Below are 11277 nucleotides of genomic sequence, written 5' to 3' on the forward strand. Positions count from 1 at the left end.
TCTATCTATCTATCTATCTATCTATCTATCTATCTATCTATCTATCTATCTATCTTTCTCTCTCTTCTCTTCTATCTCTCTCTTCTCTTCTCTTCTCTTTCTCTCTTTCTCTCTCCCTCTCTTCTCTTTGTTCTCTCTCTCTCTCTCTCTCTTCCTTTCTTTCTCTCTCTTCCTTTCTCTCTCTCTTCCTCTCTCCGCATTTGGCACCGAACACTTTGTTCACACCGCTAGTTCTTGGCCTCGTGCTTGCCGGGGACAAAGACACCACACATTTACAATGTTGCGTTAATCTTACAAGCAGATAAGGACCGGAGGCCTCACGAACTGGGATGTTTCCAGACCGCCCTCACGAACACACGTTACGTTTGTACAAAGTTGTGACCAAACTGCGCGTACCTCCCCGTGCACTGGGCTCCGTTGCGTCCAAAGTGTCTAAAATAGCACCTCCTAATCCTATACGAGGAAACTCAAAACTAATGTAATCTTTTCAAGACAAGAAGCAGAAATTTGTAAGTACGATTCAAAACTTCGGAAGCTGGGTGGATTAGATGTGGAATATGCGATCGGCCGTCAGGTTACGAGCAACAATATATATTTTACTATACATGTAGATTCTAGTTTTAATTTTCTTTTTTTTTTTTAAAGAATGTGTACGCCCACAGTGCTCATCAAGGCAAGTGAAATATAGGCCTCAACCGTGTGTAGAATCTCTATATTTATGCGAACTGTGTTTTTGGGGCTACTTATATATATATATATGCAACATGAGATTTGGGACTTAGAGGACAAGACATTTAGTGCTATGAAAACTATTGATGGCAAAGCAATACAATATAAGTAGAATGAAACTGCTTTCTGTTGCGGATATTTTTAACTGCATTATCAGATAGTCTTTGCTGGACCAAACGGATTTAATTTCTTGTAACATGGTTTAGACAGAACGCATTCGTTTTGAATTACCATAGACAGAAACTGCTCTTCATGAGAAATTTTTAATTTTGTAGGAAACATCATTTTGGAATCAAAACATATATACACGTACCTCATGTTCATTCGAAAACTTGCACATTCACACACACACACACACACACACACACACACACACACACACACTCGTAAGCAGATTTCCTGTGGGTAACCATAGAAACCGTCATTTCGTCCTTCTCATCCTCCTAGGTCTGCTGTGGTCTTTTATAGCTGTGGGGGTACGAAATTAGTAAGAGCTGTGAGCGGGAAGATCTGGCATGTGAGTATAGATTCCTCACCATTTATCTGCATCTAAAAGAAACATTAGAGAGAGGCACGGCGAAATGGCGCCTCGCCCACACCTCCCAAGCTCGCAGGGCGTCGCTGCGTTCATTCAGAAAATCGCCGTGGCTTATTGCTGCGCGAGAGATGGGCGCCTGATACACGGGCCGTTGGCACCCGTATCTCTGAACCATCGCGTCGACGGGGGTGGCGATTTCGGTGCTCGCGAGGCACGCCAAGTCCACTGGAGGTGCTTTTGAGGGCCCCCGTTCTCTCGGACGCAGGTGACCGCTACGGGCCGATGCTATCGGACTGGACGCACGGTATAGCTAGCCTAGCTCACTGACCACTCTATGACCACAGGAGGTGTTGGTCGTTTAGGATGCGTTCTGTGATGTGCGATAGTGTTCCTGTCGTTTAATTTTCATCCAGGTGTGGATTATTATTTTGTGTCAGTGCGGATAGCTCGATGCCAGTGATTTTTTTAGCTGTAAATGGCTGTTAACCGTAGCTTTGTAGTACAATATCGACTTTTTAATCTGCATACACAGTTCATTTCGTTTTCATCGTCCATGATTTTTTTTCGTCTAGCAGAATGTTGTGTTATCGTGAGTGCACTTAACGATGCCTTTGTCATATTTTTTCTTCATTCAATCTCACCTTTTTTCATTCGTTCTTTCATTTACTTGATATTTATCCGTCTGTGATTGAATTATTGTGATAAATGAAAATTTTTTACGCCCCCATCGATGTTATCCGGTTCAAAACGGTTGTCTTGTCTTGGTGCACTTCAGGTGAGCGTTTGTCTAAAATACAAGGTAGGCCCTATATAAACCAGCAAAATTTGCAAACTGGAAAGAATATTTTGGTTGGGATGTTTTTTTCTATTTTTTTATATCTTGTTTTGTTTGGTTAGGGTTTTTTTAAATTATTTTTTTGGGGGCTACAGTTGTTTTTTCCTTGTTTCTATTGGGGGGGGGGTAGTTTGGAGGTTATTAAGAGGACATGTTTACAGGAAGTGGACCGGCTTTTATATTAACGACATAAATGATAATGCCCCCCCCCCCCCCTTCCCAATTGTTCCTCTGTCCCCATAATTTTACTCGCTTCACACCCCGTTCTTCCTTTTTAAAATCCTTCTTCCCCCCTTCTCTCTCTTTCTCTCTCTCTCTCTCTCTCTCTCTCTCTCTTTCTCTCTCTCTCTCTCTCTCTCACACACACACACACACACACACACACACACACATACACACACACACACACATACATACACACCCGCACACACACACACACACACACACACACACACACACACACACACTTTCTCTCCCTCTCCTTTCAAAGTCTCTCTCTCTCTCACGCACACAACAGATTCACTTGGACAACTGCACATTGATACACACATTCCCTGTCTCGAATTCTACGCGACGTACGTAATTTTCACGATTTGTAGCACGTACAACGCTATAATCTTGGAGGATTGATTGGCCGAGTAATGGTTACGATGTATAAAGGTAATTACTGGATTAATTCTTCGGGACGACTAACAAAACCATGGTTCTTCTGGGCAATCTTATTTGTCCTTTCAGTAGTTAACTTCTTTAGGACGAAGCGGACACATATCATGTCTGATCAGCAACAAACTAACGACAGTGTCGTAGTATATTTTGAACCGACCTGCACAAATCGGAACACGAATTTGCATATTATACATGTATTTATATTTCATAGCATGGTGTTTCTGCCTTTTCAATTTTAGTTTTATATCGATGAAACAGATTGGAAAAAGATATGTAGGAATAATGAAATTATCCTTCTTTTTTTAAAGTGACCCAAAAGAGCGCGTATTCAAGCGTTGTCCGGGGGCTCTCGTGGCCTAGAGGTTTAGGTGTTGGCCTCTCATTCAAAGGTCCCGGGTTCGATTCCGGGTAGCGACCAAAAATATTTTCTTCTCTAAAATTGTCTCCTTTCACATCCTTTCTTGATCTCTAACAATGTTCTGTTGTCTGCTTTCATTTCCACTTTCTGCCCCCACCCCCTCACCTCCTTTGCCCCCACCTCTGGGCTCCTGACTCTTTCTGCAGCCTTTCTACTGCTACTCCTTGGCTCCTCCTAACTGCTGTCTTTCTGCCACACCCCTGATCTTCTGGTAGGAAAGATCTACACCTAGCCTTCTCGGACAAGGGCGAAAAATCTCGGAGGGCCCGTGTGCAAGTTGCGCACGTTAAAGATCCCTTGGTGGTCTAAAATCGATAAGAATAGGCTTCGGCCGCCACCCGGGCAAAATTCAAAATTTCCTACCAACGAAAAGGTATTAGGTGTATCCCACGCGCTCATATGACCTTATGCAGTTGCGAGCGCCGTAAAACCCTATACTAAACAAACAAACAAACAAACAAACAAGCGTTGTCCAATGACAAAAATGCGCGTCCTCGATGAATAAATACAACTAAACAAGAATGTAAGCCTGGACTACAGGTAATGAAATCGTACCATTGCACAGTTTGTGGAGGTGAAGATGGGTAGTTCTGTTATTCGTTTCTTTTTTCCTACTAACAAAAGAGAGAGAGAGGAAAGAGAGGAGAGAGAGGGAGAGAGAGAGAGAGAGAGAGAGAGAGAGAGAGAGAGAGAGAGAGAGAGAGCGAGAGAGAGAGAGAGAGGGGGGGAGATCTAGACCGGAACAAATTTACAGATTGCGATAGTGTCGATAGCTGATTCAATTCACATGTTTGTTAACGTGTCCATTTATTTGATTTTCCAACTACGAAATAACCTGTTTGGCGTTTTGCTCTTGCTAGAAGGTAATTTCAAACAAAGAACATACAATATGTAATTATTCGTGCTGGCATTGTCTATGTCCTTGTCTGTTCTTTAAATCTCTAAATCGTTTGTTTATTTACTTATTTATCCTTTTTTTCAAGGAGCTGCTAGTTCGTTTACTCTTGGGATTGTTCGCTTCCTGCCATTGTTCAGTTTCCCTGTTCTGGGATGAATGGCATAAATAAAGAAGCCTGTATAACATGTGTGCATTAGAACCGGTTCTTTCTTCCTCCATCTCTTATCTGCTTGTGCTTCCACCGGGGACAACTGAGCGCCTTGTGAGGCAGATGTGGGATTTCCCGATGGAGGCTGCTTTTTTCTTTTCCTCCGGACATCTTCGCTATCCCATAGGCCTAGATTGTACTCCAACATCCTAGACTGTGCACTGTGGCGTAATTCCGGTTCACTGTGGAGAACACCAGCTTCAATTTGGAGCCGAATGAAGGGCAAGGAGAGAAGGTACTACGCGCACACGACAATAGTGAGACTGGTGTTGTATCCTTCATGTGGGCGCCCGTGGTGCGCACGTTTAAATATGCATCAAAGTTTTTATAGAGAGAGAGCAAAGAGCCGAGGTTATGACAGAACACGATCTTGGATATCATTTATTCAAGTCTATGCACTATTCTGAAAAATGATTAATATTGTATAGCTTATAGTTGTTCAGCTAAGAAAATACAAAAAGAAAATCTCATTTAGGGAGCAGACGTATACCAATGTTTTGAAAACATGATAATGGTGACGGCAGCGTGTTGTCTGGACATGCTCGTATTATGACGTTCAAATACGAGATAATTGCTTGGTTACTGGTGTCTGATTTGCTGCAGGAGATTCGATTTCTAGGGAATAGAATACAAACTTTTTAAAAATTTGATTGGCAGCATTCTTCTTCCGTTATCTGCTACACGACGGGATCTATGTTGCTGCGGGGAAAATATGTCGGTCAAGATTTTCTTAACTTCTAGACATGGAGGGAACGTTTGCGTGGTTTCTTCTGGTTTCATGTAATTGTATCGGTGCGTTTTCTTTGGTCGAATTAACAACAAAACAACCTTATTTCCTTCCCGAATAGTAGTAACAACGATAACGAGACTCCTTCAGCACGTGAATCGCTTTCTTTTTATACATTAGAACGGAATATGGCAAGTTTACAACATCCGTGTCTCTCTTGTTTGGAAAATGCCGTGATAGTTTTTATGATGGCGAAAGAAAAGAGTACCGCCTCCAAAAGTATCTAAATGATGTCTGTGGGAGCATACAACTAACTACAGCACTACAGAACAGGCAACAAATCAGCGATTATGCGATGGGATAATTTTCACGTACCTGGATGAATTTCCTTTTGATATTTTTGTAGTGGTCAGTCCTATGTCCTGTCCGGCCCGATCATGCTTACCCGACTGATCAGTCACTCGTTTACCCAACGTAAACCATCTTTTAGCCATAGCTAAATGCTTGAGGGAACGTCTTATCGAAATCTCTAGCCTATCTGAGAGCCGGGTCTGTTTTGGTCGCGTGGGACGCTCATGGCTCGAACGGTCCCCCTTCCTGTCTCAAGTTTCCTCAGGCAGTTCTGTGCACTATCTCTCATCTCCTAGGCGTGTTCTCAGAGCGAGGAGCGCCCCCCCTGTTCTTTGAAGCGTTTACAGTGAAGACTCTGTCCCTTTTTATCACCCTTCTATTCATCTAGGTTTTTATTATTAATCGTTTGCAGTGTGTAAAATTCATAAAATTTGTGAGGGCAGGAAGTACGATTTTTCCGGCCTGTGTGAAAAGAATTGCTCGATCGTTATCATGGCTTTAGCGTGTCCAGACAACAAAAGAGTGTAAATTTCTTCATTTTATCGTTAGAACATTAAGTTTCCGTTTCATTACTTGGCGGTTTTACTCTAAACTCTCCATATAATGTAAATAAAATGACTTTCAAAGAGTGGTGATAAGGAGAACAGCAACTGTTCTCCCACGGAAATTATGAAGAGCGGCGGGTAGTAGATGGGTGCTCCGGTGTGGTTTACGCCTCCTTTCTCATAAAACATCTACCGTCCTTATCTATCCTCCTTCTTTTTTGTTTGTTACTCTCTTGTAACACCTCTAATCTTCGGCACTTATATCCCCTTATTGTATTGCAAGTGCAGTAAAGTTTTTACTAAAACTAGAAGATGAAGAGCGTGTTATCCCTCCGGACATGGAATGTGCTGGAGTTAGCTAAAAATAAAATGTCTACAACACTGTTTTTGTGCATAATGGCTGCAGCGTGCGTGCGTTGTGATTTGTTTATAGTGTGAATCACAGACAAAGTCTGGGCTCTTCGTTCTCGTCTTATGCTGAACATCGCTTCCATTCAGGTACTCGAGTTTTCGGTTCAAAGCAGACGAGTCTGTGATGTCGTCTGCTGTGAGTGTTTGGCAAACATTGCATTGTTCCCCTTTGTTGACGTCAGTCCTCTTGCATACCCGGTACCATCGGTCTCTGAGGATGAGAACGAAAGAATGGAGTCAGTACTTCGATCTTTTCTTCCTTCCACTTTCTTCTACTCTTCCCACTTTGTTTGTCTGTCTGTCTGTTTAGCCAGCTTGCTAACTTGTTGTCTGTGCTGCCTGTCTTTTTGTGTATTTTTCTTGTCATTGATCGTGTAAACACGCTTAAGAGTCAATAGTCCCACAATGCAAACCGATGAAAGACCACGCGCAAACAGAATGCAGCTCAGCTGGAATTCATTGCTCTTTTCCGATGGTATTACAAAACTCAAAAGGTCAGAGATTCTTCTATAAGGCCCATAACACAAGCTTTTTTTCAAATAGTTGATTTTTGCATCGGTTCCCTGTATGATATAACCATGATGTCCCTATAACCCAGAGAGTGAGTCGTGAATTTGACATTTACATCTCCCCTCTCGCACGGGGGAGCTAGCTAGCTACACAAGGCTGGTTTCTGCCATGAGTTTGTTTTCTTCGGAAGCATGGAACTAATACGAGCAGGGTTACAGGTGGGCCTGGGCTAGCGGCGCCACGAGCGAAGGTTATGGCAAAAATAGAAACAGGCCGAAATGGAAAGGGGCAAAATGTTGCTGCATGGGGATGTTAAAAGCCGTGCTCTGGAAAGGGAGAAGATAATACTTAGTCCTTTATTTTATTTTACGTTAAGTCAGGACGTAGTGTTAAATCTTTCAAATAACCTGTTTGTATCTTGTAGGGTGTGAATCTCTTATAAAAACTTAGCTATTATTCTAATCTGTTCCTGGCAAATTATGGCCGTTTTCGAGACAACTTATCGTAGACAAAAGTTAGCTGAACTCAGCTCCACCCGATTTCACTACCGCCATCGACGATTTCCTCCGTAAACTCCATTTTTTCTCAGTCGACAGCTCCCATAAATCCAGTTGGAGCCCGCGCCATGTGCAGCTGGGCGAGCGGGTGATGGTGCAGATAGCATCTTATAGCCCTCCGACCTTCTCAGCTCAGTCCATGATTATCAGATCCCTCCAGGTTCCATTGTGAGCGTGAGCTTGTCAGCGAAACGTCTGCTTCGCGTTGGGTGCATTGTCAGCCTTGGACATGCTTCTTGTGATAAAACTGCTCATTGTTTGTTGCAAGAAGAACCCAAATCTCTGATTGTGCTACGAGCCTTTTCTTAATGAGCTTTCTGCACTTGGAGAGTCTCTCTTTTCCCTGCGGTATTTGTGTGTGCCTGGTGCTTTTTTCTTGTTTTGCGGGACAATGGGAAGTTTTCCGAGGATATGAACTGTGGATATGGTAATCCTTACTCCTCCTCAGAATTCATGGAAGACCGATGTATCCTTGTGCGCAGGGGGTTATTTGCCCCAACATCCGTGTCAAATTTGACGTCCGTTACGAAAGCCTTCAAGATTTCTCGGAGATTTCAACGTATGAAGAGGTTGTATTCCCTAATCCTCTTAGCTCTGTCGGGGTTTGTATTTGTCTTTTATTTATCAAGGGCGTGCCAGGGGTGCTTGCGCTCTCCTTATACGAGTTCTTGGGTATCAAGAGAAAACCCACTCACAACACGCAGAATCTACACTTGTCCTATTTTACGGAGAAATGCAATAAGTTCACGGCAAATCTTGCCATATTTTTCTGCATTGATGGCATTTCGACTTCAGTTTTGTTGTTCTTTTCTAGAACAAGCTGCCTTTGATCCTAATGCTTGTCATCCCATGTGTTTAATTAAAATGAGATACCAATGTAAAGAGTGACCTGTGGGAAACATAAGATGACATGGCATAAGTTAAGAGGCATTCGCTGGTCGAATAAACTGCCTTCCTCTTTGAGAAACCTCTGATGGGAGATGGAGACTTCCCCGTCTTGGGGCAGGCCGTAACTACTGTTAGTATCATGTGTGGGTATGGTGTTGTTAACGCTTGTTCGAATACCCAAATGGCGAATAATAATTTAATGTGGGTTGATTTATGGTGTTTTCAAGGCTGTCTGCATACTTAACTCGGCCCAAAGGAGTCGTACGTTAAATCGGAGGTCCCATCCTTTAAATAACCAAGCCGAGTTGTAAAAGACACCGATACTGCATCATTTTTGCCTTCGGTCTCGAGTTATTGTGCGTACATTTAGCGACATCAAAACGTTGGTTCTTATCACCGGTCTTGTCTGAAAGATACAAAACAATAGCCTGCCTTGATGTTCCTGGAGATCAATATATTCTTCAGTTCTGTGTATTTATATGTCTGGAGATGAATGCGTAGGACTGTACTGTCCAACTTATGTTCCGAATGTCTGTGCGATGTGCTTACTATGCCGTACTTATTGCATATCTCTGTACATGTATTCAATACTGAAAAAAGAGTCGTTAGCTTATTCGAATAACCAGCTTGTGTGTGATGATTCAGGGGCCTGGTTGTGAAAGAGGGAGGGGGTGCTTTCTTGCAATAACATATACCACGAACGCTGTGGAATACGGTTCCGGTATGAAAAAAAGAATAGTTATTATGACTTTCCGCCATGATCTGAGTCAATGTTTTCATACGCGGAGCCCCAGAAGTGAGCAATGGAAAGAGCACGCCCACGCGCTCGGGCATAAATATTTCTTTGTTTGTGTGAGCAGAGAGCGTGAGGGGGGCAGAGGAAAGAGTAACTGAATTGTGGATAAGTCAGACCCCACAACAAAGGACCTTCGTGTATTCCTCGTCCTTTCTCCCTCTGTGGGATTGGGCTTTCGGCTCGTGTTCTTGGGATTTATGGGTAGCTGCTAGCGCTATGCAAGGGAGTGGAAGACGCCCAGAGGTGTGCGGATGCGTGGAAACACGATAAGTAGTCTCTAAAGGACAGCGGAGGTCTAGTGTAACAAGATGAACAAGATGTTATTGTAGAAGTGCGCCTCTTTCCGGAATGTAGCCTTTGACCTTAGCCGGAGGCAGCAGCTCATAATTTATCGTTTCCCTGGGAGACAAGCCTTTAGCTGAATGCAGCACTTTGTGAGCGCGTCTTTAAATGTCTATGCGAAATAATTCCATGCGTTCTCTCTCTCTCTCTCTCTCTCTCTCTCTCTCTCTCTCTCTCTCTCTCTCTCTCTCTCTCTCTCTCTCTCTCTCTCTCTCTCTCTCTCTCTCTCTCTTTCTCTCTCTCGCTATCTCTCCCTCTCGCCCTCTCGCTCTCTCGCTCTCTCGCTCTCTCGCTATCTCTTTTTTTCTTTCTCTCTCTTTCTCTCGTTCTCTCATTATCTCTTTTTCTCCGTCGCCTGTGTGTATTTGTATCTATGTTTCTGTGTGTTTGTGGGCGAGTGTGTGCATATGAACATTATCTAAGAAATGAGACAAAGGAAGAGACAGACAGACAGACAGAAAAACAAACAAATTGGCACACATACACATAGACAGAATAAGAAAGACACATGGAGAAAGAGATGGGTTGAGAGAGAGAGAGAGAGAGAGAGAGAGAGAGAGAGAGAGAGAGAGAGAGAGAAAGAGACAGACAGACAGACAGACAGACAGACAGACAGACAGACAGACAGACAGACAGACAGACAGAGAAATAAACGAAAGAAAGAGAGAATGTGGGAGAGAGAGAGAGAGAGAGAGAGAGAGAGAGAGAGAGAGAGAGAGAGAGAGAGAGAGAGAGAGGGGTGGGGTGGGGGGAGACAATGATGCTGGACAGAATACAAGTTTAAGAAGTTCGTATAATTGTATAAAAGGATGACGAGAGAAAAGAACTCGTTTGCTTGGCTCGAGAAAATTAGTTCTACTGACTGGGGTAATTGTATGTCTGAAACAATTGTTTTCTCGAGTGATTGAGACGGCCACGTTAAACGTTATCGCTAGATGCAATCGAAAAGAGTGGGGCGTAGTTTGCATAATATTAAACTAGGTACACCACTCTACCCCGCCCCATTGCCTTAGTTGCTAAGGTTGGTGATATGTGAGTTTGCTTGTTTTCGGGGATTCTTTTAAATCTTTGTATTTTTAATATTTTTTTGAGTGAATGATAGAGAAGGAAAATTGATTGCATGCTTTCCGACGTTTTTGTTCCAACTTGCGCTTCCTTGCTGTAGAGCCAACTGTTGCATTTGTCTTTATTGCTGTTACTGTTGTTTGTTTTTGGTTTTGGTTTTTTGTCGTTATTGTTGTTGCTGCTTCTATTGTTATAATAGCTCGTCTCCTTTTCCTTTTTCTCCTCCCCCTTCGCTCACCCCACCACCTTCTTTTTATTGGGGGGGGGGGCAGTTTGGGAAAAAAAATAAGCTACGGCTTCTTCGGTATTGAAAATCTCCTCTCTAGCTGCAGCCCTTTTATAATCCCATCCGTATTATTATAGTTGCTTTCTTTATTGTTATTGTTGTGCTTAGGGGTTGGGGAGGGGGGGGAGTCCTCCTTCTTTCATGTGCTCTTTCTACCTTTGTTGGATCTGACAGTCTTGGGTCTACGCGTCGCCTGTGACCTGAGAAGTCTGCGGTTCTCTGGCGAGACGTTCTTTGGAGACGTCATACATTTGCATTTTAATGAAGCATGGGAGGCAATTTATGTCTTAGTCTTTTTGATTCGATTTGCATACGGAGTAGCCATGCAGATTGTACAGAGCGCTTAATATGCCATGTTGCTGGGCTTTACTGGTCTCTGATGAGTGAGCTCCCCTTGATTCCTACTTGTTAATTGTTAGCGTTTGGCGAGAGGGATTTATTCTGCTGTAGCCTGGGCATGGGTAAAGCGTTTATCACTATTGTTTGTGTGTGTGGGGGGGGGGGGGG

The 11277-nt window shown here is 43.2% G+C and overlaps 1 protein-coding gene across 2 annotated transcripts in view; it reads left to right on the plus strand.

The window, feature by feature from the left end:
• Positions 1 to 1441: 1441 nt before the first annotated feature.
• The window catches only part of LOC101855581, a 76604-nt gene continuing 66768 nt past the window's right edge, over positions 1442 to 11277 (plus strand). Inside the window, exon 1 of one of the 2 annotated variants that reach the window (XM_005103207.3) lies at positions 1442 to 1571. The gene's annotated coding sequence lies outside the window, so the exon portion shown is untranslated. Of the gene's footprint in view, positions 1572 to 1605; positions 1681 to 11277 lie in introns of those variants that run through there. The other variant, XM_013085291.2, reaches the window with a different exon arrangement.

The sequence above is a fragment of the Aplysia californica genome, unplaced genomic scaffold (assembly GCF_000002075.1).
Source record: "Aplysia californica isolate F4 #8 unplaced genomic scaffold, AplCal3.0 scaffold00363, whole genome shotgun sequence".
In the NCBI taxonomy this organism is placed as follows: Eukaryota; Metazoa; Mollusca; class Gastropoda; order Aplysiida; family Aplysiidae; genus Aplysia; species Aplysia californica.